Here is a 25,503-nt window from a genome sequence, read left to right as displayed (position 1 = left end):
TGGACAACTGTCTGTGAGGATAGAAGCCTGTGACGAGCGGTGTGACTCAGGGATTGGTGCTGGGTCCCCTGATGTTTATCATTTATTTTCATGATTTGAATGAGGAGGTGGTTAACTGGGTAATCAAATAGGCAGACGATACAAAAATAGGGGGACTGGTGGAATGTGAGGAAGGTTTTCTTGGATTACAGGATTTGGTTTGTTTGGAAAAGTGGACTGAAAGATGGCAGATGGAATTTAATGTTGACAAGTATGAGGTGCTGCATTCCAGAAAAAATAATCTTAATATGACATATGCAGTTCAGGGATGGGCATCGAGGAAGGCAGAGGAACAGAGGGATCCTGAGTTATGGTACAGATTTCCTTGAAGGTGGTTTCCCATGTAGACACGGTAGTTAAGAAGGCATGTGACATGCTGGCCTTCATAAATCATAGCATAGACTAGAGTATAGCTGTTTAAGGCATTGGTGAAGCCATGTGCAGAGAAGATTTACAAAAATGTTGCCTAGGGTACAGAGGAAGATGAAGGAGACAGCGACTTTATTCATTGGAATGTGGACAATTGAAGGGGGTTATGATAGAGGTATTTAAAATTATGAAGGGAATAGATAGGCAAGACATGAGTAGACTCTTGCCACTGAGGGCAGGGGAGGCTGGAACAAGAGGGCATGACTTAAGGGTAAGGGGGTAAAACTTCAGGAGAAATGTTAGAGGATGTTTCTTCACTCAGAGAGTGGTGGCAGAATGGAATGATCTTCCAGAAGAGATAGTTGTGGCAGGGTCCTTTCTGTCATTGAAGAGATTGTTGGATGTGTACATGGATATGAGGGGGTTGGAGGATATGGGCAGAGTGTGGGATGGGGCTGGGGAATGGTTAGGGAGTGGAGTGGTTCATGTGAAATGGCATGGACTCGAAAGGCTGATATGGCCTGTTTCCGTGCTGTAAATTGTCATATGGTTATATGTGCCGGGCTCCACGAGACAAGGTGGGACATAATGAAGTGTTTGCTACCGGCAGGTTTAAATTAAGCCCCGTGAGCATCCCACACTCTCCGGCAGGAGTCTCCACAGATCGACGTGCCATTCCTTGGCACACTGCACCAAGTGCAGTCCATTAAATGGTTGAGAACACAGCTGTCTGTCTTATGTTTTCGTGCGCCCACTGAACAACTCTTATTCTGCCTTGTCTCAGTGACGAGAATCCAGTCCAGAGACCTCCATTCCCCTCGTATCCCTGAACTTGTCCAAATTCTTCAATGCTAACATTGAGCTCATATTTCCTCATGCAGCTGGCAGCTTGTTCCATTCTCCCACCACCTTGTGTGGAGAAGTTCCCCCTCATGTTTCAACTAAACTTTTCCTCTTTCATCCTTGGCCCACGTATTAAGGACTTTTCCAAGAGGCGGAGTCTGAAGAAAACAACCTCTATCCTCAAGGACCCTCACCACCCAGGCCAGGCTTTCTTCACCCTGCTATCACCAGGGAAACAGGTCCAGGAGCCTGAAGACGAACACCCAATGGTACAAACACAGCTTCTCCCCCTCTTCCATCAGATTTCTGAATGGACAAGGAACCACAGTCACTCCCTCACTTACTCTTCATTTTGCACAAATAGATTTCTTTTTTAAAAATGTAATTTATAGCAATATTTGCACCTATATTGTTGCAACAAAATGACAAATTTTGTGACATGTTCATCACAATAAATTTTTAATTCTGAACACTGCGCGTACATCAGAAAACAATCATAGCTCAAAAAACAATTTGAAAAGATGAATTAACTATTTCCATGCTCCCTTCCCTTTTATGTCTATTTTTCTAAATCCACTCCATAATCATCTCCACTTAACCCAACCCACATTTCTTCTACTATTTAAAGCACTCAGTAATACACCAAGGCAGTAAAATAAAAATTCAATGCTGGAAATACTCGGCAAGCCATCTACTGGAAAAATAATCGGCTTTAAAACCTTCAGGTTGATAACCTTTCACTGGGATTCAAGAAGATGATCAAACAAACCTGATTCTCTTTTTGAGAAAAAGAAGAGGAGAGATAACAAACTGAATAAGTGGGATGAAAAGCCCAAGCAGCAGAATTGGCTGCTGGATGAGTGAAGTCGACTCGTTGATCAACACATCTGTCTGGATGGAGGGATAAAGGATAAACAAGACAAACATGATGCCGTCACTGTGAGGTTCAATACGACAGCTGAAGAGAATCTGAAATGAAGGAATGGAGAAAATACTTGTTTTTGGATCAATGTGACAAAATTTGACCTGACAAAAGAAAACAAAATTCCTTTGCTCTGCCAGAACTCTCTAGATCAAGGGACACAATAAAATAATCCAAAAGCCAACGATATGAAATTGAACAGCGAAGTTATAGAAATTGGTAGCAAGAGATAAAACACAGTTACATAATTCCATGAAAGTGGTGTCACAGGAAGACAGGGTTCTAAAGACAGCTTTTGTCATCTTGGCCTTCATTAATTAAAATGTTAAAAATAGGAGTTGGGAACTTATGGTGAGGTTGTATAAGATGTTGGTGAGGCCAAATTTGGAGTATTGTGTGCAGTTCTGGTCACCTAGCTACAGGAAGGGTATTAGTAAGATTGATAGAGTGCAGAGAAGATTTACTTGGACGCTGCCAGGTCTTCAGGAGTTGAGCTGCAGGGAAAGGTTGAACAGGTTGGGGCTTTATTCCTTGGAGTGTCGAAAAATGAGTAAGAGATTGCTTAAAGTGTTATATGAATGGGAAAAAAGGCTGAGAAAGACTGCAGTGGAGCCAATTGTGAAGGAAAGATTTTGCTTGAGATAAATTGTCATTGGCCCATTTCCTCTCGAGTTATGAAACCACGCACAGAACAAGTCAATGTCATACGATTAAAACAGTGGTTTTCAAACTTTTTTTCCCAATCACATAGCTCATTAAGTAATTCCTTACTAACAGAGCACTTCTGGCAAAGGGATTAAGTGGAATATGATCCAGGGGGGTGGGGGTGTGGAGGAGGAGTTTGAAAATCACTGCTCTAGATGAAAAGATTTCTCCATCTCCGTTTTAAGCAGACATCCTTTTATTCTGAGGTTGTGCCCACTGATCCTAAACTCTCCCACTACTGGCAAAATCCTCTCTATCCAGCCCTTTCACTATTCATCAGATTTCAATGAGGTCCTGCCTCATCCTTATAAACTCGGGCGAGTACGGGCCCAGAGCCTTCAAATGCTCCTCAAACATTATTTCTCTCATCCCCAGGGTCATTCTTGTAAACCACCTCTGGACCATCACATCCTCTCTTAGAAATGGGGCCTAAAATTGCTCACAACCCTTACGAGAGCAGGACAACCAGAAGGTGGTCACGGGAGGGAAGACAGCTGTAGGTCTGCCTAGAGTCCATGGATTGGATGGTGTTCAAGGAGTCAGCTGAGGTGGGGGGGGCGGGGGTCTCGTGGCAAGATGGCGTAGGAAAAAGAAGTTCGAAGACACCTCTCCCTGACTGAACTGTTCAATACTCGAACTGTTATGTCTTGTTTGACTTTATCAATGTTTTGAACAATAATTTTCTACTGTAGAATTCTGGAAATGAAGAAAGAAAAAAAACAGTGTTGGGCACGATCAGTTGCCCCAATTATCACAGAGACAAAGACTGAGGGGAACGATAGGCTTTATTACACACAAGACTGCAGGCCCGCGTCCAAGTGAGGGAAGTGAAGGCCTGGATCACAGGGGAGGAGTCCAGGGAGGATCCAGGAGAGCTTGTAATCGGTGGGGGGGGGGGGTGGTGCCAGCCCGTGCCTGTACTGGTCAGTACATACAATACCATTTCATTACAAGTAACTTCGAAAAAACCTAGGTTGTCAACCTGTGAAAAGTGCAGAAGAAGCAAGGACGACCTTCCAGAAGGAACCTCAGGACAAGTTAGACATGGATCTGAATCCTCAACATGCAAGTCGGGAGCAGCTGGAAGAAATGTCTGCAACCTCTGCCATCCGGAGATGAAAGATGGTGCCAAGACTTTTGGCCAGGCCAGGAGGAGCGCAAGTAAGGAATTCGACATGAGCCGGGCTTGACTAAGGAGAGTGGGGGGTGAATGCCCGAATGCGAGCTCTAGATACCGGGAAGGGGACTGCCTGTTTGCAGCGGAGCATCTGGAGATGTTCTCACTTGCAGGAAATTCTGGATCCGATCTACAGTCCGGCTGCCAGGTATGATGTGGAAGAGAAGAGGTGGAGGAGGACAACTTAGAGGTTCAAGAAGAAGAAGAGCAAGAATTACTACTTGCTGCAGTTGGACTCAATGAAGGGAGGCCTAAGGCTTGAAGAACATCTCCTTCTCCAATGAAAGCTGTTGTTTCACCAGATACCTTCCCCAGACTTCAAGGCCCCTCTACAGAACTGATCCATCAAAATGAAAATATGATGTCTTCTGTGAACTAAGGTTTTGAAACTTTTAATGATCAATTTGCTGGTATGAAGGAAAAAAATGGCTGGTATGTGTGAAGAAATTACATCTATTGAAGTTGATATTAATAAGAGTTTAACAGCAGTGGACACTGGACAAGATCAATTTAAGAGGATAGAAGAAGTTTTTAATGACTGTAAGGACCGTGTGGACCATTATGCAGAGAGAATGGATCATATTGAGGATTTATTTACAGGCTGGGATGTCCAGAAGAGAGATTTGTTAAAAAACATTGATTTGTTGGAAAATCAAAGTTGTCGTAATAATATTAAGATAGTTGGTCTGCTGGAAGATATTGAAGATTCAGATCCTGTAAAATTATTTTTGGAAATGGATTCCAGAGATGTTGGGAGTTGAGTTTTTTTAGATCGGGCTTAGAGGGCATTAAGGAGAAAATCTTTTCCGGGTCAAATGCCAAGAGCGGTTCTTTTAAGATGTTTGCAATATCAGGATAGAGAAATGATTTTGCGGCTTGCGGTTCAGAAAGCTCGCCTTGATCAAAGCCCAATGATGGTTCAAGGCAATAGGGTTTTATTTGATGCTGATTTAAGTCAGGAGATTATTAAGTGACGGAAAGAGATTAATCTGGCCAAAGCAATTCTGTGGAAGAAAGGGTATAAGTTTACTTTACTTTATGGGCCAGATCAGTCTCAATGTTTTGAGAGTCCTTATGGTGCATTAACTTTTGTTTATTCCTTCCCAGATTTGAAGGAATCAATGGGGAAAATGTCCGAGGATAAGATTGGGATGGGTATGGGGAAAAGAAGTTGGAATCAGAATTGGTGTGTGATGTTGAAGATGGAGCTCAAGCTCAATGTGGGTGTTATCACTGGGATGACTGATGGGTTTTAATGTTCGGTTGGGGGGTGGTGGTTGACTGGACTACTTCTAAAGCCATCTACCACTTGTGGTATTAGCTGCACCTGGTCCACAGAGGGGGATCCGACTCTTATACTCGTAGGTTTTTTTACAGGATTTTCTTCTTTGAAAAGAAGGGTTTGGGTTTTTTTATACATAGATAATTGTAATTGCTGTGTTAAGTGTCAATCTCAGGAGGAAATTAAGTTTTGGCTCATTTCAATTTTGTGATCTTTAATGTTAAAGGACAATTATCCGATTGAAAGAAAGTGAATATTGGCATATATAAAGAAAATGACGGTTGATCTTGCTTTTTTGCAAGAAACTCATTTGTCTGAGAAAGAACATATGAAATTGAAAAGAGATTGGGTCGGACATGTTTTTCATCTCCATTTAATTCGAAAGCTCGAGGTGTTGCTACTTTGGTTCATAAGAAGATACCGTTTCAGTTGGAATCATTCTCTGCCAAATCATTTTCTTGAAGACAATCAAGATAACCAACCTGTTCATGGAGCACTATGCCTGGACACAGATTCACAAACTCACCTGGCAAGGTCAGCATACAGCCATTGACAAGCTCTACCACTAAACATCCATGATCTGCCCTAACAGCAGTAGGCAGTCGAAGGAGAACCATGGCCAAACGTTTGCTTCATGTAGATGCATCGGCAACTGCTTTCAATTGTCAATGAAAATGCTCAAAGAAGCTGTTGGCCCTGAAATGCTTAGCAATAATTCAGGTCGTGCCCAGAGGATCAATGAGAGTTCGGACCAATGCTAACTCGAACTGAAACCTTTGATCTGTTGTAATAGTGCCCAGAACATCTAAAGATGGAATCCAATGATCCACAAAAGCCCAAGCAATTGTCTCTGCAGAGATGCCGATGTTAGGAATTTCATCCTTCCACCTGGTCGTCCAGTCCTAACCCGTGAGCAGATAAGTACATTGTCGAGATGGCGGAAGTGGACCTTCCAAGCACAAGGTGCACGTGCTGGAAATGGGAATCCAAAACAACAAAATCCCCCAGCTTGAATTTCATGTGCCTGGAGACTTTAGGGCGTTGAACCAGCAAGCGAGTCCTTGCCCATAATCCAACATTCTGTTCAACATGAAACCAGATAAAATCTTCCTTAACCAGTTTGATTGATGCTCTTCGACCAGGAAGAGATAGATTGTGAAGAGAAAATCTCCTGCCTCATACCTGCCACACAAACGGCAGAGTCCTTCCTGTTGGGGGAAAAAAAATCACAGGCCAACTTTTCACCCGATTCATCCAGGGTCACATCTTGAAGATGGAGACCAGAGTTGATCTGGTTTCACCTGATGAAATCAGCATCAGTGTGCCGTGCATGAGCCATGGCACTGAAATCGATGGCAATTGTTGGATGTAATGTCGCGCCTGGATAGGGCACCAGCCACAGCATTCGCTTTTCCTCAGATATGCTGTGTGTCCGATGAAAATTGTAGGATGAACTCCAAGTGCCAAATCTCTCTGCGCAAATAGAGATGTGTGCTTCTACTTTCAGTATGCAGAAGAGGCTGGTGGTCTGTACAAATTGTGTAAGAATGACCTTCCAATAAAAAGCTGAAATACTGAATTGGAAATTTGGATTCATGAGAGAATTACAAATAAATTTGTTTCAAAATTGTATCTAATATTTCAAGAGGAAACTCCAAACCCAGACTTGAATAAATCAAAAGAAAGATGGGAATTGCATTTGGGAACTGAAATTGACCCTTTTTGCTTGTCTGACATTTGTTGAGACAGTAATTAATGTTTTTAATAGATTAGTTAATTACAAATTTATTCCTCAATTATATTTAATGCCATATCAATTAATTTATTGCAATTTTTTCAAATTTATGTCTTAGATGTGGCACAGAAATTGGTACGTTTATACATTCTTTCTGGTCATGTCTCAAGGTGACATCATTTTGGAAAGATGTGGGCAAGTTTTTGGAACAAATTATAATAATGTTTACCATCAACACCTGAGCATTTACTTTTGGGAAATGTATATGATTTGGAAGCCTAATTCAATTTCTCAAAGAACAATTAATTATTTTTATAAGTTGCATTGACAGTGGCCAGGAGATGTATAGCAATTCCATGGAAATCTGAATCCCATCTTAAAATTGATTGTGGGGAGGAAATGCAAAATTGTATTCCCTTAGCAAAGGTGACGTATAATATTAACTGGGTATGATACATTATTCAAAATATGGAAACCATATATAGATATGGGTTTGGATATCTAATGTATTTACTTCTCCACCCCACCACCACTTTTCATTAATCTTAATGGTTGAACCTTATCATGTTGGTTTAATTCTAATATTTTATAAATATCCTGCCTTTCCTTTTGGGAGGGAATAGTTATCACAGGAGCTTTGAACCTAGATCTGTTTTTTTTTTCATTATACTTTTCTTCTCTTCTCACTTTTATGGACAGTACAACCATTTATTTGTTATTCTATTTTGATCAATGTATCATTTGGATACGATTCTGGTATTATATTGTACTGTATACAAAACTATAAATTTTTTAAAAAACTGAAATGTTTCACTGCGCGATAGATAGCTAAGAGTTCTTGCCCAAATGTACTATACTTTGCCTGAGCCGGTGACCGCTTGGCTGAAAAAAAACACCGGAGGTTCCAATTTCCCACAGACTCGTTGTTCGAACACTGCTCCCACAGCACTGACAGATGCATCTGTGGTAAGAGAGCAAGATCTTGGGCATTTGATGTACAACCTTAGTGACATTTGTCAGAACAGTGTTCACATCATGGAAAGCATAAATAGGATGGTCTCCCAAAGATAATGTCTTTTTGAAGCAGAGATCAGATCCTTTGAGTCGTTCAGCAAGAGGTGTAGTGGCATTCAGCAGGAAACAGCAATAAAAATTCCTCATACCTCAAAACCATCACAACTGGCCAAACGTAACAGAGGGAGGAAATTCTCAAATTTCACGCACTTTCCATTCATCAGGCAAAATACCATGTTGCATAACTCTAGCTCCCAAACATACAAGATCAGAAACACCAGAAACACTTTCCAGGGATTGATCACGGTACCACATTCCTCAAGCCTTAGAAACAATGAGATAAGGTGGCTCTTGTGCTCCACTTCATCCACACTTACAACCAGAATCTCCTCAATCAACACAAGCACCAAACAAACCCATGGACAGTGAGTTCGTGGTCCATGAACCACTGGAATTTCTGAGCTGCATTCCATAGACCGAATGGTTTTCTCAGAAACACAAACATGCCGAACGGGAGCATCTTTGTCTTTGTGACATCCAAAGACTCAAATGGAATCTAATAGTAAGCACGTTCTAGATCTATTTTGGCAAATGCAGATTTGCCATGGAGGTTTGCTGAGAAGTCTTGTAAATTTGGAATATTGTATCAGTCAGGCATGGTGGAATTGTTCAGGGGACGATCATCTCTGCAAGGCTGCCAATCTCTAGTTTGTTCAGAACCACATACAATCGTGAAGCCCAGCAGCTGTCAGATCTGTGGGCTAGGCACAATTCTTGCCATTCCAATTTTGAGATTTTAAGATAATCCGGGGTATAAAAAGCCTGCGTCTCATAGACCCTGCCTTTATATGGTGGCTTATTGCATGTCTGCACACCATTATGATGGGGACACGAGGCGAGGAAAAGACTTGAGGAAGGCTTGGAAAGGGCAGGAGCCAGGTTGAAGGCTTGTCAGGCAGCAGATGGCATTGGAAGGACAATAAATGTAGCTCACTTGCATTCAAGAGCTGCAGTCCACACAACGGCATTTTGTCAAATACATCACTGAAAAATGTGACAAGAAATTCTCTCCCAAAGTGGAACTGGCCACATTTACAACAGAAAACCCACCCAAAACGATGTGAAGCTGAAATGAAATGCGAGTGACCTCTGGGCATATTTGAATAAGAGAATCATTTGTAGCTGAATGAACACATGACATATTAGCAAATCTATGTTCCTCAGGTGTTGGAGGGACAGGCACCGCTCCAGAGTCACAGATAGTTTTGGAGTTTTACACAGAGATGCCAAACTAATAACCTATTCTAACAACTGCCTGAATTGTTCCATTTTTCTCCGTTGCCTTCAATAATCTCTCCCAAATGAGAACAAGATCACAGACAAAGGAACAGAACCAGGCCACCAGGCCCATCGAATCTGCTCCGTAAACTGACACAAAACTATTTCTTGTTTTAATACTCAGTGATCTGGCTTCCACTACTGTATGTAGCAGCGGTTCCACAGATCCACGACCTTCTGGCGAAACAAGTTCTTCCTAATCTCTGTTTTAAAGGATAACCTCTAATTTTCTTGTCCTCGATTCACCCACCAAGGGAACCATCTTACCCGCATCCACCCTATCTAAACCTTTCAATGCACAAAATCCCTCCATGAGATTTCTTCTTTAACTTCCTCTACTCCAATGAATACAACCCAAGAGCTGTCGAACACTCCTTGTACGTTATCCTTTGCATTTTGGGAATCATCCTAGTCATTCTCCTCTGCACCCTCTCCAACAACATCACATCCTTTCTCACATAGGGGGCCCAAAACTGCACACAGTACTTGAAATGAGGTCTCACCGGTGCCCCATAGAGCCTCATCAACACCTCTTTACTCTTGTACACCATTCCTCTTGAAATGAATGCCAACATAGCATTCGCTTTCTTCATGACCAATTTCACCTGGTTATTAACTTTTAGGTTTCCTTGCACAAGGACACCCAGGTCCCTTTGCACATCCAAGGTCTGAATTTTCATCCCATCCAAATAGTATGCTTCCTGTTTATTTTCACTGCCAAAATGTACAACAGTAAATTTCTTGGTGTTAAATCTCATCTGCCATCATTTTGCCCAGTTTCCTAATCTGTTTATATTCTTCTGCAACTTTACGGTTTCTACACTTCCTACTCTGTCCCCTATCTTGGTGACCTCCGCAAATTTGGCCACAAAACCATTTAAATCACAATCCAAATCATTAATTTCTTTTTCCTTGGAATATATCTATCCTGCATTCCTTTTATCACTGCCACATGCCATTCCAGAATCGATCATTACTGAACATGAACATGTTTATTGTGATAAACATCTTCTAATAAATATTCTGGGTTTAAATTTTTTAAATCATGTTGTGGTTCCTTTTCATCACCTCTTTGGAAGCTGAATTCACAAAATTTTCCAAATATTTTTTCAGCAATAATTCTGTGGTACAGAGGATTACTCATCTTTCTTAGAGGTTAAAAGTTGCATTTTGATTTTGTTGTCTCAACTGAACATTGTACAAGGTGAAGGCTGATTAAAATGGATTCAGTAATGATGGCCTTCAAACTTTGCATTTTTGCTGTGGCTTGAATGACAAACTGGTGTTTCTCCAGGGAATTAACTCATGGAAACGTTCTAAATACATGAATTGGAGATAGACCTCTGTGAAAAGTATATTGCCCATCGGCAACAATCCTTGAAAAGAGATGAATCATCACCCAACAGAGCAGCCCAGGAATAGGCCATTTGGTGAACAATGTCTGTGGTGACCATGATGCTCATTGAAATTAATCCCATGTGTCAGCACATGGTCCATACACATCATCCATTCCCTCTTGTTCATGTGCCCAACTACATGCCTCTAAAATCGTGGTGATTTCACCACTATCCTGGCCATGTGGGCCAGACCCCCACCGCATTGTGCAAAACCCTGCCTCACTTGTCTCCTTTTCCCCTCTCATGTTCAATATAGGGATCGTAGTATTTTTACATCTCCCACGGGGGCCGGGAAAAAAGAAATCTATCTTCTTCAGGACTACAATAATTGGATAAATTTCAACCAGGTCATCTCTCAGCCTCCAATGCTCCAAAGAAAAGTATCCAAATTTGTCCAACTTCTCCTCAGACCCAATGCTCTATCCCAAGCAAACCCCAGATGAATTCCTTTTGTCATGCAGCAACTTCTTCTTTCTTTGGCTTGGCTTCGCGGACGAAGATTTATGGAGGGGGTAAAAGTCCAGGTCAGCTGCAGGCTCGTTTGTGGCTGACAAATCCGATGCAGGACAACCAGACACGGTTGCAGCGGCTGAAGGGGAAAATTGGTTGGTTGGGGTTGGGTGTTGGGTTTTTCCTCCTTTGCCTTTTGTCAGTGAGGTGGGCTCTGCAGTCTTCTTCAAAGGAGGTTGCTGCCCGCCAAACTGTGAGGCGCCAAGATGCACGGTTTGAGGCGATATCAGCCCACTGGCGGTGGTCAATGTGGCAGGCACCAAGAGATTTCTTTAGGCAGTCCTTGTACCTTTTCTTTGGTGCATCTCTGTCACAGTGGCCAGTGGAGAGCTCGCCATATAACACGATCTTGGGAAGGCGATGGTCCTCCATTCTGGAGACGCGACCCATCCAGCGCAGCTGGATCTTCAGCAGCGTGGACTCGATGCTGTCGACCTCTGCCATCACGAGTACTTCGACGTTAGGGATGAAAGCGCTCCAATGGATGTTGAGGATTGTGCGGAGACAACGCTGGTGGAAGCGTTCTAGGAGCCGTAGGAGATGCCGGTAGAGGACCCATGATTCGGAGCCGAACAGGAGTGTGGGTATGACAACGGCTCTGTATACGCTTATCTTTGTGAGGTTTTTCAGTTGGTTGTTTTTCCAGACTCTTTTGTGTAGTCTTCCAAAGGTGTTATTTGCCTTGGCGAGTCTGTTGTCTATCTCATTGTCGATCCTTGCATCTCATGAAATGGTGCAGCCGAGATAGGTAAACTGGTTGACCGTTTTGAGTTTTGTGTGCCCGATGGAGATGTGGGGGGGCTGGTAGTCATGGTGGGGAGCTGGCTGATGGAGGACCTCAGTTTTCTTTCGGCTGACTTCCAGGCCAAACATTTTGGCAGTTTCCGCAAAGCAGGACGTCAAGCGCTGAAGAGCTGGCTCTGAATGGGCAACTAAAGCGGCATCGTCTGCAAAGAGTAGTTCACGGACAAGTTTCTCTTGTGACTTGGTGTGAGCTTGCAGGCGCCTCAGATTGAAGAGACTGCCATCCGTGCGGTACCGGATGTAAACAGCGTCTTCATTGTTGGGGTCTTTCATTGCTTGATTCAGCATCATGCTGAAGAAGATTGAAAAGAGGGTTGGTGCGAGAACACAGCCTTGCTTCACGCCATTGTTAATGGAGAAGGGTTCAGAGAGCTCATTGCTGTATCTGACCCGACCTTGTTGGTTTTCGTGCAGTTGGATAATCATGTTGAGGAACTTTGGGGGACATCCGATGCGCTCTAGTATTTCCCAAAGCCCTTTCCTGCTCACGGTGTCGAAGGCTTTGGTGAGGTCAACAAAGGTGATGTAGAGTCCTTTGTTTTGTTCTCTGCACTTTTCTTGGAGCTGTCTGAGGGCAAAGACCATGTCAGTAGTTCCTCTGTTTGTGCGAAAGCCGCACTGTGATTCTGGGAGAATATTCTCGGCGACACTAGGTATTATTCTATTTAGTAGAATCCTAGCGAAGATTTTGCCTGCAATGGAGAGCAACGTGATTCCCCTGTAGTTTGAGCAGTCTGATTTCTCGCCTTTGTTTTTGTACAGGGTGATGATGGTGGCATCACGAAGATCCTGAGGCAGTTTTCCTTGGTCCCAACAAAGCTTGAAAAACTCATGCAGTTTGGCATGCAGAGTTTTGCCACCAGCCTTCCAGACCTCTGGGGGGATTCCATCCATACCTGCTGCTTTGCCACTTTTCAGTTGTTCGATTGCCTTATATGTCTTATCCAGGGTGAGGACCTCTTCCAGCTCTAGCCTTAGGGGCTGTTGAGGGAGCTGGAGCAGGGCGGAATCTTGGACTGAGCGGTTGGCACTGAAAAGAGATTGGAAGTGTTCTGACCATCGGTTGAGGATGGAGATCTTGTCGCTGAGGAGGACTTTGCCGTCTGAGCTGCAGCAACTAGAATTGCAGAAAACATTCAAAATGTGGCCTAATCACATTTAATACTTAATGCCCTGCTCAATGAAGAATACTTTCTTTAACACCCTACACTTGTGTTGCCACTTTCAAGGAGCTCACGCTTGTACCCCAAGATCCCTCTTTGCAACAGTATGACAAGTCCTCTCGAAGAGCAAGGCACTTGTCCAGATTAAACTCCATCTGCCATTTCTCTGCCCACATTTAAAAGTTATCGGTTTGGAAGGGAGAATACGAGGGGAAGTGGGCGAATCAGCAGGAGAGAGAGTGAAACCTGTGGAGGGGGGAGGTGGTGGACAGGTTACATGATTTTGGAAAATTCCATATGCATACTATCGAGTCACAAATGCAATGAGATGGTTCCTCTGGATTTGATCTCACCCTGACAATGGAGGAGGCAGAAGACAAAGGTCAGTGTGGGAATGGAATGGAACTTAAAACAGCTTGTGACCATGAGCCAAGATGGCCATTGTGATCAAATTGGAGGTGCTCAGCCAATCTGTCATTTACTCTGCATTGGGTTTCCTGCCACAGAGAGAACAGACATGGTTGGAGGAGGTGATTTTGAAACTTTACCCTGCATGAGAATCCCTCGATGGTGGTAAATGATGTAGATTGCAGGAGAAAATGACCGAGGAGGGGGAGGAATTAGGAGTCTGTAATTAGTTGAAAGATCCTACTGCAAGATTCATCAACAACGAGTAGTAAAGTAGCTTCAGTCTATTCTCCCTCTCAGAAAGATTTAGTTAATAAACAAAACAATCTTTCAGCACAGCCAGGGGCAAAAGGTCTCTTAATTTATTCTTACAATCAACAGACTTTGAAATTACCCACCGTAAATGCCTCAAAATTCAATTCACTTCCGGTGGAAGTATAAGAGCCAGTGGCTTGCTTAATCAGATTAGCCTTATTCTGAGTTTCCATTTTGACTTTCACACCATCAAATGCAAGCCCCAGTTTTGTTCCCCAACTATTTTCTATCCTTACCCTCTTTGCAACTTCATCTACCTGAAATTGGAACAAACAACAGCTAATTTTGCCATGTATAAATCAAAATAATTTACCCACAGTTTCACATCACTGTAGCCACTGAGGGATAACTTGTGCCCATCAGGAAACTGCACCACCCACTACAGGGTGCTATTTACCTTGGTGTTAATGACTCTTTTCCAGTGTTACTTTCAGACATAATGACATATTCAACATGCACAATATTTATTTTCTTACTGACCAGAACTATAAAGCATTGTGTAAAAAGGTAAAAAACTCAAGTCAACCAGGAGATACAAATTTCTGACTGCAATGTTGCTGTCCAAATTTGCTACATTATTGAAGTCTCACAGTGTTTACAACAGATATTCAAATCAAGCAATAACAGAAATAACAGAATATTACAGCCCAGTACAAGCCCTTTGGCCCACGATGTTTTGTTGATCTTGATATTATTAACAAAAAAAAAACCCTGTAGCAGCTACTGCGGTAGATGCTACTAAATAAAGGAAAACACATACAAAGGTAGTCAACTCAAGACTGGTTTATTGCAGACATACAGACCTTTTATTCCCTGCCTCTCAATGAGAACATTAGTGAACACCTGGTCCAGAGGACCAGCAGGTTAAAGCTACCAGCCATTTGTTCCCCGTGCCTTTAGGCAGGGGCTTCATCTGATCCACTCACTGTACTTTGGTGCCCAGCACTGTTAGCCTGTGACGTGTCAGGTAAGTCTGTGAACTGACGGTGGCATTGCGTCCGCTACAACCCTGTTTTTCTTTCACCCATGTAAACCTGTCTTAGAGTCTCTTAAATGCACCTTACGCGATATTGTAATGGATAAATATATTTGGAGAATTTGGTAATATTTGGGATTTTGGTAAGATTTAGAGTAGGTTACATACATACACAAACATACATTATAAAACATTTTATTTGAAAGACTGAAGAAATATTGAAGATCTCTGGAGAAAGTTATTCACATTCACAAGTTGGTGTTAGTCGAACTGATGTCATAAAATGAATGACCATTGTTTGGAAATGGAGCCAGGATGGCTACAAGTACTTTTCTGCAGGGTGCTTAGAGGAAAGTCACACGTGGGTTTTGTTTATCTAACAACAGCTTGAGCAGAAGAAAGAACTCCTGTTGTTTGGAATAAGAGGAATAGAACTATGTAGTAGCTTGCAAAAATAAGTTACCATCTGGAAAATCCTGATGGGGCAAGTTTCATCATCCAGATATTGAGATGACTAATGAAGGTACCTCAGTTGTGGAAATCCTGGAACAACAAATCTTTAAAAACCCTACAAGAACCTTCTGAGCGGGAAACATTTACCTTTTGAGCACCAAAACCTGGTGAAATTTAGAAACGTTCAATTCTGTGCACAGCAGAAGAATTGCCTGCATCCAGATAACTTGGAAGAAGGAGAAGTGAGATTGAACAATATCTGCTTGGATAATGACATTGGGAATGTTCAAAGTAGGAAATGGGTTCTACCAGCAGGAGTTTCTATTTGACAAAAAATATTCATAGGTGGCTGGCAACATACGTTTCTTAAAAATTAATACTCTACCCTCTCCCTCCCTAAACTACATTCAGCCCCATGACATCTTTCTACGTTGCATTACTGGGACCACCAAGGACCTGACCCATTTCCCATCTCTCCTTACAATGCCAATATGGCAGCTGCCATTAAGAACTGACACATCATATGCAAGATGAACATCATCATGACATCCTGCTTAAAAAGAAGGGTCAACAAACCTTCCTAATTTTGTCACTACATTTTTATTTCGATTCTCATGGGGCATGAGCAAAAAATGTCCCATCCATTGGCTCACCAAATTATGAGTAAAATCATGATCCCTGTTCAAGAAAACCCATAACCTTCAATGGTACACAGATAATCTAGGAAGAATTTTGTAATAAAGTTGAATGAAACATTGAAAGAATTTCCCGCTTATAAACACTGAGATTGTAGCATGCCAAGAGACCAGGTGAGCAAAAAGAGGCCAAATCTCTGCAACACTCGGATAGTCCAAGATGGCACGGACTCCCCTTCACTGCCAAGAAGGAGCCCGCACCTAGCACCATGTATGGGCTGAGGAGCCCTACACTTCCACGTAGAGGCAGACAGCTGGAGAGTGACGCCATGACACAATGACGTAAAGCTGGAAGTCAGGGAGTACGTCACCAGAAGTGGGTGGGCCAGCGAGCACACATGGGGAATTTAAAACAGTAAAGCCAGTCTTTGGTTTACTCTCACCTTGGGTGGATGTCTCTTTATTTGGTAACGCTGCCACAGCGGATGCTACAAGGCGATAACTTCTTACTTGCTGCAACCAAACAGGTCTGCATGATACACTAACCTAAATAGAAAACATGTCCAGAAATCCCAGAGATCATAAATTCAAAAGGATTGGTGAAATCTTTACCCTGTATTTTTAACACCAAAGTACCTATATTTTTAAGCTATTCGGACAGGTAACTGAGAAACATTACATTTTAAACACATGGTATGCCAGGATCAGAAGGATTGGAGCATTATTGTTCAAAAGACACAACTTTTAAAATAATATCATCTAACTTTATGAAGAATGTGATACTACAACAGGAACAACGGATGGAATCAGACACATTCTATGAACATTTGGAAGCAAAAAAAAATGGATTGGTTTTCCATCCCTTCCTAAGCGACCCAATGACCCCAAGTCCTTCCCGACTTGCGACCGCAATGGAACTCAAAAGTTCAGTCAGATACCACAATGGTCGCGTCGGAGTTTTGCCCCCGTGCGAGGAACCCTGAAGTCTTAGAGCCTATTTTTAAAATCAAATAATTTTCAAAGGTGAACAGAGACACAGGACACGTAAAACCCAAAATGTGCGGATTGACTTTGTGATTCAGTTTCTCAGGGTCCATCGGTTGGGGAAGCCATCTTAATTTCAGTGCGCATGCGCGACTTGTGGCTTTGCTGAGTGGCCCGTCAGTCGGCACGTGCGTATCATCCGCACATGCGCAAACCCAACTCCAAGTCGCGAATCCACCGCGCATGCGCCAACCAGACTTCCAAAACGTCTTCTTGCCCCTCCCCCGCCCCTTCCCGCTGCCAGTTACCCCACGGCCTCCGGCCTCGCCCTGTCGGCGCCATCAGGCCTCGCACCGACGCCTCGGCTCCACCCAAACATCCCGCCGGTACCGGCCACTCCCGGGTGGGGCCCGGCGGGCTGCCGGTCGCCCGTTTTCCCTGGTTCCGGCGCCTCCGCCAACTTCCTCCCATTCGCGCCCGCGGCGACGCGACGGACCCCGAGCAGACGACGTCGCCGCCAACGTCCCGCCTCCTCACAGCAAGAGCCAATCAGCCCGCGAACCCACCCATCAATCCAACCCGACCCCAGCGTCTCATCCAATAGCGGCCTCACCGAATCAACCCTTGAGTGGCTCAACTACTTGTCCTGGTGAATGTCTATTGCTGCTGGGTTTTGGGGTCCTTTGGGATCATAACATGATAATCTGACGACGTACATGGACTTCCTTCCCACTCCATCCATTTTGGACCCCCACATGAAGAGGGAAACTGCTCCAGCCAGGGCAGAGGTGTGTGAGATGGGCCTGGTGGGAGATGGGTGTTTGGAGATGGGCCTGGTAGGTGACAGGGGACAGTATTGGGGATGAACCCAGAGGATGGAGACCACCCCCGGAGCTCCGGTTCACCAATGGGTCACTCACCTTGGCCCACGGTCGTGCGTTGATCTGCGGGAATGTGAATTAGATGCAGTTGAGGTTCATCTCCCGGGTCTGCTCCCTGGTTGAGGTCCCCAACACCTGTTGGGACAGAAACCACTTTCACCACTGGCTCGGGGTGCAACAACAGGAGGGTGACAAGGGGAGGGGATGCAATGTATGCGTACCAGGTCAGGGACATGGGACGAGCCCAAGAACTGGAGTGGTGGTGAAGGCTGAAATCTTAGGGGCATTTAAAAGGCTCACCAAGTGTCACAATTTCCCAATAACCGATCGGCTGCTTAGACTTTAAGAAATGTCTTCAATGAAAATTAAATATCCTTGGAATTCTCTACCCTATTGAATGTGACTGTGCACCTGGCTGGAGGTATTTGGACATACTATATAAACCTTGCTAAGTGCCAGTGCAGGTTGGAAACGTTCGACTTCCTTGGGGGTCAAATCAACAGGCACGGAACTAAATCCTGCTTGAAAAGGTAGAGGATGTTCAGTGCTTCCCCAAACCCCGCATAATGAAGGGGCTGCAAGAATTCACTGGTACCACTAATTTTTATCACCGATTCATACCGGTAGTGGCCCACATCATTCGGAGAAAGGTAAAGACATTACCTGGGACAATGAGGATTTGGAGGCGTTCCAGAAGGCCAAGGACGCACTGGCCAACAGGTACACGCCAGGCCAGAGACACCCACCACTCTCACAGTAGATGCTTCCAGCACAGCAGTAGGGGGTGCACTGGAGCAATTCATCGAAGGGGAATGGCAGCCTCTGTCCTTCTTTAGCAGACACCTCTGGCCACCTGAACTCAAATACAGTGTCTTTGACTGAGAGCAATTGGTGCTGTACCTGGCAGTCAGGCACTTAAAGTATTTTTGGAAGGTAGACAATTCAGTGTCTTCATGGACTAGAAGCCATTAACTTTTGCCTTCCATAAAGTGTTGGACCTGTGGTTGGCCAAGCAGCAGCGACTCCTCTCATATGAGTCTGAGTTCACTACAGACATTCAACACATCGTGGGTGACGCACTGCCCCACCCCCGCAATCAAGTCTGACCAGGCCCTGTCCCAGTGAATAGACTACTTAGCCCTCGGCAGGGGACAGCAGTACGACCCTGAGATCCTTGCAAGCAAGACAGCAGTGTCCAGGCTCAGGCTGGAGGATGTTAACATCGACCCTGGTAAGTAGACGCTCCTCTGCGGCATTCCAATGGCAAACCCCACCTCATCCTGCCGACAGCATGGAGATGGCAGTTTTATGATGAGGTGCACAACCTGACGCACCCGGCCATCAGTACTGTCAAAATGGTGGTCAATAGGTTTGTCTTGCTGAGCCTCCAGAAACAGGTTGTCAGTGGGCCAAGGCCTGTACACTTTGCCAGATGACCAAAATGCAGACATACATGAAGGCACCACCCCAGACATTCGAGCCAGCACCACATAGGTTCAGCCACATCTACAATGACATTGTAGGGTCACTACCGGCCTCCCAAGGGATGAGTTACCTTCTCAGCATAATTACCTGCTCCATGAGGTTCCCCGAGGCCGTCCAGCTGGTTGACACAACCACTTGTGTCCTCCATTAAATTGGAAGCAGTAATAAATATAAAGGAAAGTTTGATAATAAATAGTCTCCCTTGCAGTTGGGGTACAATGTATTTCTTAAGATCAGAGGAATCCTGGAGCCAAGACAAAGTGATCCTGTGTTTCCCAAAGATTTGATTGAGTTGTTGGGGTAGTTGAAAGTGGAAGGGCCGAAAGGTCTCCTGCTCCTTCCACTGCCTTTGTTTTCTGTCTTGCGATGCAGATTGGGTTCACCTGTGTGTTCGCTCGATCGCTCGCTGATTGGTTGATTCAGTTTTGCGAGCCAATGGGCTGATTCGGTGAGACCGCTATTTGATTGGACGCTGAAGTCGGGTTGGATTGATGGGCGGATTCGCGGGCTGATTGGCTCGTGCTGTGGGGAGGCGGGACGTTTGCGGCGGCATCGTCTGTTCAGGGTCCGTCGCGTCCCCGCTGGCCCAACGGGAAAAGTTGGCGGCGGCGCCGGGATCCACAGCCGCATGGTCCAGGGAAAACGGGCTACCAGCAGCCCGCTGGGCCATACCCGGGAGCAGCCGGTACCGGCGGGGTGTTTGGGTGAAGCCGAGGCGTCGGTGCGAGGCCTGATGGCGTCGGCAGGGCGAGGCTGGAGGCCGCGGGGTTACTTGCAGCGGGAGGGGGCACGGGAACGTGATTGGCAAGTCTAGTTGGCGCATGCGTGGTGAGTTCGCGCATATCTTGCAGATACGCATGTGCCGATTGAGGGCCACGAAGCGAACTGTTTGCGCAAGCGCCAACTGACGCCTGGCGCATGCGTACAGAAATTAAGATGGCTGCCCCAGCCAATGGACCCTGAGTCACAAAGTCAATCCGTACATTTTGGGTCTTTTGTGCCCTGTGTCTCTGTTCTCGTTTGTCAAATCATTTGATTTTAAAAATAGGCTCTAAGACTTCAGGGGTCCTCACACGCGGTCAAAACCCCGACTTGCGACCATCGTGGGCACCCTCCCAGGACGCGACCATTGTGGTACTACGGTCGCAGGTCGGTGAGGACCTGTCGGGGTCATTGGGTCGCTTTGGAAGAGATGGAAAACCAATTCGTTTTTCTTTGCTTCCCAATGCTCATAGAATGTGTCTGATTCCATCCGTTTTTCCTGTTGTTGTATCACATTCTTCATAAAGTTAGATGTTATTTTTTAAAGTTGTGTCACTTGAACAATAATGCTCCAATCCTTCTGATCTTGACAAACCATGTGGCTAAAATGTAATTTTTCTCAGTTACTTGTCCAAATGCCTTGAAAAATATAGGGACTTTGGTGTTATTTTGGCCACATTTCGAGTGTTTTCTGCAATTCTAGTTGCTGCATGACAAAAGGAGTTTATCGGGGGTTGCTTGGGTTAGAGCATTGGCTCTGAGGAGAGGATAGTTTGGATAGTTTTCTCTGGAGCATTGGAAGCTGAGTGATGACCTGGTTGAAATTTATCCAATTATTGTAGTCCTGGAGAAGGTAGATTTCTTATTTCCACACCCCCCCCCCACCCCCGTGGGAGATGTAAAAATACTTTGATGCCTATATTGAACATGAGAGGGGAAAAGGAGAGAAGTGAGGCAGGTTTTTGCACAGTGTGGTGGGGGTCTGGCCCACGCTGCCAGGATAGTGGTGAAATCGCCACGATTTAAGAGGCATTTGGTTGGGCACATGAACAAGAGGGAATGGGTGATGTGTAAAGAAATTCCTCCTCATCTCGGTCCTAAATGGTTTGCCTATTATCCTCAAACCATGGCCCCGGGTTCTGGATTTTCCCATCCTTGGAAACATCCCATCTGCATCCATTCTGTCCAGTCCTGCCAGAATTTTATATGTCTCTATGAGATCCACTCTCAATCTTCTAAACTCCAGGGAGTACAATCCCAATTTGCACAATCTTTCCTCATAAGTCATTCCTGCCATTCCAGGTATCAGCCTGGTGAATCGCCTCTGCACTCCCTCCATTGCAAGAATGGAGGGATATGAAGGAGGACGGGTCTAGTTTTTATTTTGCTTGGAATTGATAGGTCAGCACAACATCGAGGTCCAAAGGGCATAACTGTTCGACATTAACCTGCTGGTCTTTTAGCACATGGAGATGTGGGTGAGGGAACGCTGCCCACCAGCCTATTCCAGGTTGCTGAGAGATGCACTGAGGCTTTGTGCAGCCAACACGAGGGCACTGTCGGGAAGGACTCTAATCCTCCGGGTCTTGAGGGGCGGAGACTAAGGGGAACCCCTTCAACCACAGAGTGCAGGGAGTAACCACAAGGTGTCAAAGTGGTGGAATGATGCTAAAGAGAGAACGTGTGCAGTGAAGGGAGTATAGGCATGCAACACGAGGATGAGAAAAGACATGGAACAGTTGTCCTCTTGGTCAATAATTTTAGAATAAAATTAATTTTGGGGTGAAAAAGAGAAAAGCCCGAACTCAGTCAACTTTGTTTCATGAGATACATTCTCCAATCCAGGAAAGCTCCTCTGTACCCGTTCAAATTTAACCCGAGGAAACTGTGTTCATGGTGGAAACCTCTGCAAACACACAACCGGACCTACGCACAGAGAGACAAATGATACACGTGCAGTCCCTCCCAAAAAAGAAATAAATTCTGTTTAATCAATAGCAGAGTCATGGAGTCTTTGAGCCGGTCATCCATCATTCTCCATCCTCACTGCTCGCAGGAAGAATCTGTTTCTGGGCCTGGTGCTACTGGCTCCGATATTCCTCGACCTCTTTCCTGACGAGAAGAGCTGCCAAATGCTGTGGGCAGGTGGAAGGGATCCTCGACGACGTTGACAATGAACCCGGTTTATCCCATTGATATTTGGGGTGGGTGGGTTGGGGGGGAGAGAGTCCCCATGATCCTATCTGCCACCCACAAAAAAATATTTTAAAAAAATATTTATAAACTTAAAACCACAACAAATTCACACAATTAATAATAATGCTCTTCTAATGTGTGGCATCTATAAAAGAAAGAATAAAGAAACCACCCCCCACCCCCTTCCCCAATATCCTACCCCCTCCCCCTTCTCTCCTCAACAGAAGTGTCTGTTACTTTAAAGTAAATTGAATAAACGGATGCCTTCAGGTGAAAGGGAGTGTCAGGGTTTCATGTAAATTTCCACACCCACCCTTGGTAAATATGGGCTCCATTTTATTCTGACATATCAAGTTGGAGTGGCCTGTTAACCGAGACACAAGCCACTACACTAGAGAGCTGACAAACACACTGACAGCGCAGACCCTGTTGGGGCCAATGCCCTTCATCCCAGGGGATAACCCACATGGTGGGAAACAATGAGCAATGGGAGGCTCGCCTTCCAACCCGAGGCTGGAGTTGCCTGTTCAAGCAACTTATCTTCCATTTCCACTTCTTGGGTGCATGTCATTCTTTCCAGAGTTTGCGGGAGCGCGCCTACTAGAGTGGTGACCTCAGCAGGACCCAGCCCTTCAGTTGGACGTGAAGATCACGGTCAAGGCGGCTCTTCAGATGGTTTGGTTGAAGCTGTCAACATTCTGGATGTCGCAGCCACACGTGGGTTTCAGAAAACAGGCCGAGGACCAGTTCACCTCCAAGAGATCACCGCTGATGACACCCATTACTCCTCCATGATGATCTTGCTCATCAGGACATGGCAGCAAGGCTCATCGACTTCCGACATCAGCCTCCCGAGCAAGGCAAATAGGATGTCCTCAAGGAGCTCTTAACCCGCACCTTCAGGCCACACCTTCATCCTCCACCTCATTCTGTTCCTGCTCTCACTGTCGCATGGTCCAGACAGTCATCCCAACATGACTCCCTTTGTGCATTTCTTTTCAGCTCTCACCAAACGCCCTGGACCCACTTTTCAGGAACCCTTCCCTCTTCCTATCTATTTCATTGCTATCTCCATGTACCACAACCTCTGGCCCACTTTAAGATGTCTTGGACACCAGCAGCAACACCCTAGACACTGGCACCAGGGAGGCACCACCTGGAAAAGGTCAAGAGTCCTAGTCCAACAGTCCTTTTCCTGAGAATCCAGGCAGCAGAGAAATATCAATGGTTGCTCAAAGCAAAATCCTCATTGCGGTGCCCACCAACAAGTTGAGGCACAAAGTTTTGTGGGTGTTTTGGGTTACTGGTGCCAACATATTCCCCATCTCACCCTGCCCCTCCATCTGTTGCCCAGAAAAAACAACTCTACGTTTCATTGATGACCTGAACAACAAACGGCTTAATGGCAAAACACGGTTGAACACCACTGCCACTGACCACAAGCACCCCCCAACCCCTCAAGACTGGAAGACCCTTTGAATGACGTCTCTGCCATGAAGACCCATAGTGGAGACTCGAGCAAAAGAGGCAAGGTCGCCGAGTCCCACACAGCTTCTGGTTCAATTGCTTTCTGGAAGCTGCCTCCCACGACTCCCCATTTGAGTGTCAGATGCTCGCCTGCTCACCACAGAGAACCAGATGGCAGCAGAGACAGTCACACTCCAGGCACACCTCACCATCATATGATGGGTTAAATCTGCGAATGCCACTCACAGCAGACTGAAGAAGTGGTACAAGGCAGACCGCACAGAGGCCGGGGCAAAGGGCTGAGCCACTTGCAAGAACAGATCATTCCTGCCCGAAAGTGACAGCCTCCCACCTGAATGACCCAGAGAAGAGCCTGGCACCATGGCCTGGGACAAACCATTCAACACCCTCGATGCTGGACACCAGGAAAAAGCTTGGTTTACTGACGGCTCCGGCTGGTGGAGGTGCGGAAAACAGCGGTGTATGGTGGCAGCGCTCCAGCCCACCACAGATAAAGTACTGACACAAGAGGATGTAATGGAGGGGAGAGCCAACTGTCCAAGTAGCAGCTGTGGCACTGATCTGAAAAGGGACAACCAGGCGGGCCCAGGAGCCTCTTTTCCAATCAGTGCCACAGGATTTCTGGGCTGGGTCGGCGGCAGGAGACAGGGAGGAAGATCCATGGCTGCCTGCTCTGAGGACAACAGCACTGGCAGATCTTCTGAGAGGTGGAACAACAAAAGAATAGTCAGGGTCCACCACGTGGATGGACACACCTCCAGGAAAACCGCTGAAGCTGACGTGATGCCTCTGTGGACTGAGCTGCTCAAATATGCTCTGCCACTATTTTCCCCAAGAAGAGTGACCCCGGAGCCTTGGCAGCATTGGTGCATCATAAATGTGGGCATATGGGGGCACTATGATGGACAGAGGATCTGGGGGTCTCATGATGTTGCAAGAACTGTGATGGCCAAATGCCCTATTTGTCAGCAAGTAAAACCAAGGGCCGCATTCGCCGGGGTTCGGGTGCTGGCCAAGTCTGATAAATTGACTATATCAGGCCTCTCCCCTGCCAAAAAAAGTGATATGTTCTCATGATGGTCAGCACATACTCGGATGTCCTGCCAGCGGGCCGACCAAGCACCATTTAAGCGTGCTCCATATGTGGAATACCCTAACGGGTAACGTCCGATAGGTAGTACCAAGTATTTGCGGCCACCTGCATATCCCCTACCACCCACAGGCATCCAAGATGAATGAGTGAATGAATGACCTGTTCAAGGTATCGTATGTGACAAGTTCGGCATCGTCTGGAAAGAGTAGTTCATGGACAAGTTGCTCTTGTGTCTTGGTGTGAGCTTGCAGGCGTCTCAGATTGAAGAGACTGCCGTCCGTGCAGTACCGGATGTAAACAGCGTCTTCATTGTTGAGGTCTTTCATGGCTTGGTTTAGCATCATGCTGAAGAAGATTGAAAAGAGGGTTAGTGCGAGAACGCAGCCTTGCTTCACGCCATTGTTAACGGAGAAGTGTTCAGAGAGCTCATTGCTGTATCTGACCCGACCTTGTTGGTTTTCGTGCAGTTGGATAACCATGTGGAGGAATGATGCCGCTTTAGTTGCCCATTCAGAGCCAGCTCTTCAGC

The 25,503-nt window shown here is 45.4% G+C and overlaps 1 long non-coding RNA gene across 2 annotated transcripts in view; it reads right to left on the bottom strand.

Moving 5' to 3' along the window:
• LOC138745348 (uncharacterized) overlaps positions 1–18,082 on the bottom strand; it is a 43,252-nt gene extending 25,170 nt beyond the window's left edge. The window contains exon 1 of one of the 2 annotated variants that reach the window (XR_011346202.1): positions 17,990–18,082. This is a non-coding gene — a long non-coding RNA (uncharacterized lncRNA). Of the gene's footprint in view, positions 1–17,377; positions 17,518–17,989 lie in introns of those variants that run through there. The other variant, XR_011346201.1, reaches the window with a different exon arrangement.
• Between the last annotated feature and the right edge of the window lie 7,421 nt (positions 18,083–25,503).

Source organism: Narcine bancroftii, chromosome 11, assembly GCF_036971445.1.
Source record: "Narcine bancroftii isolate sNarBan1 chromosome 11, sNarBan1.hap1, whole genome shotgun sequence".
NCBI lineage: Eukaryota > Metazoa > Chordata > Chondrichthyes > Torpediniformes > Narcinidae > Narcine > Narcine bancroftii.
Note: the sequence above shows the minus strand (reverse complement) of the source record. Positions and strands in the feature narration are given on the sequence as shown.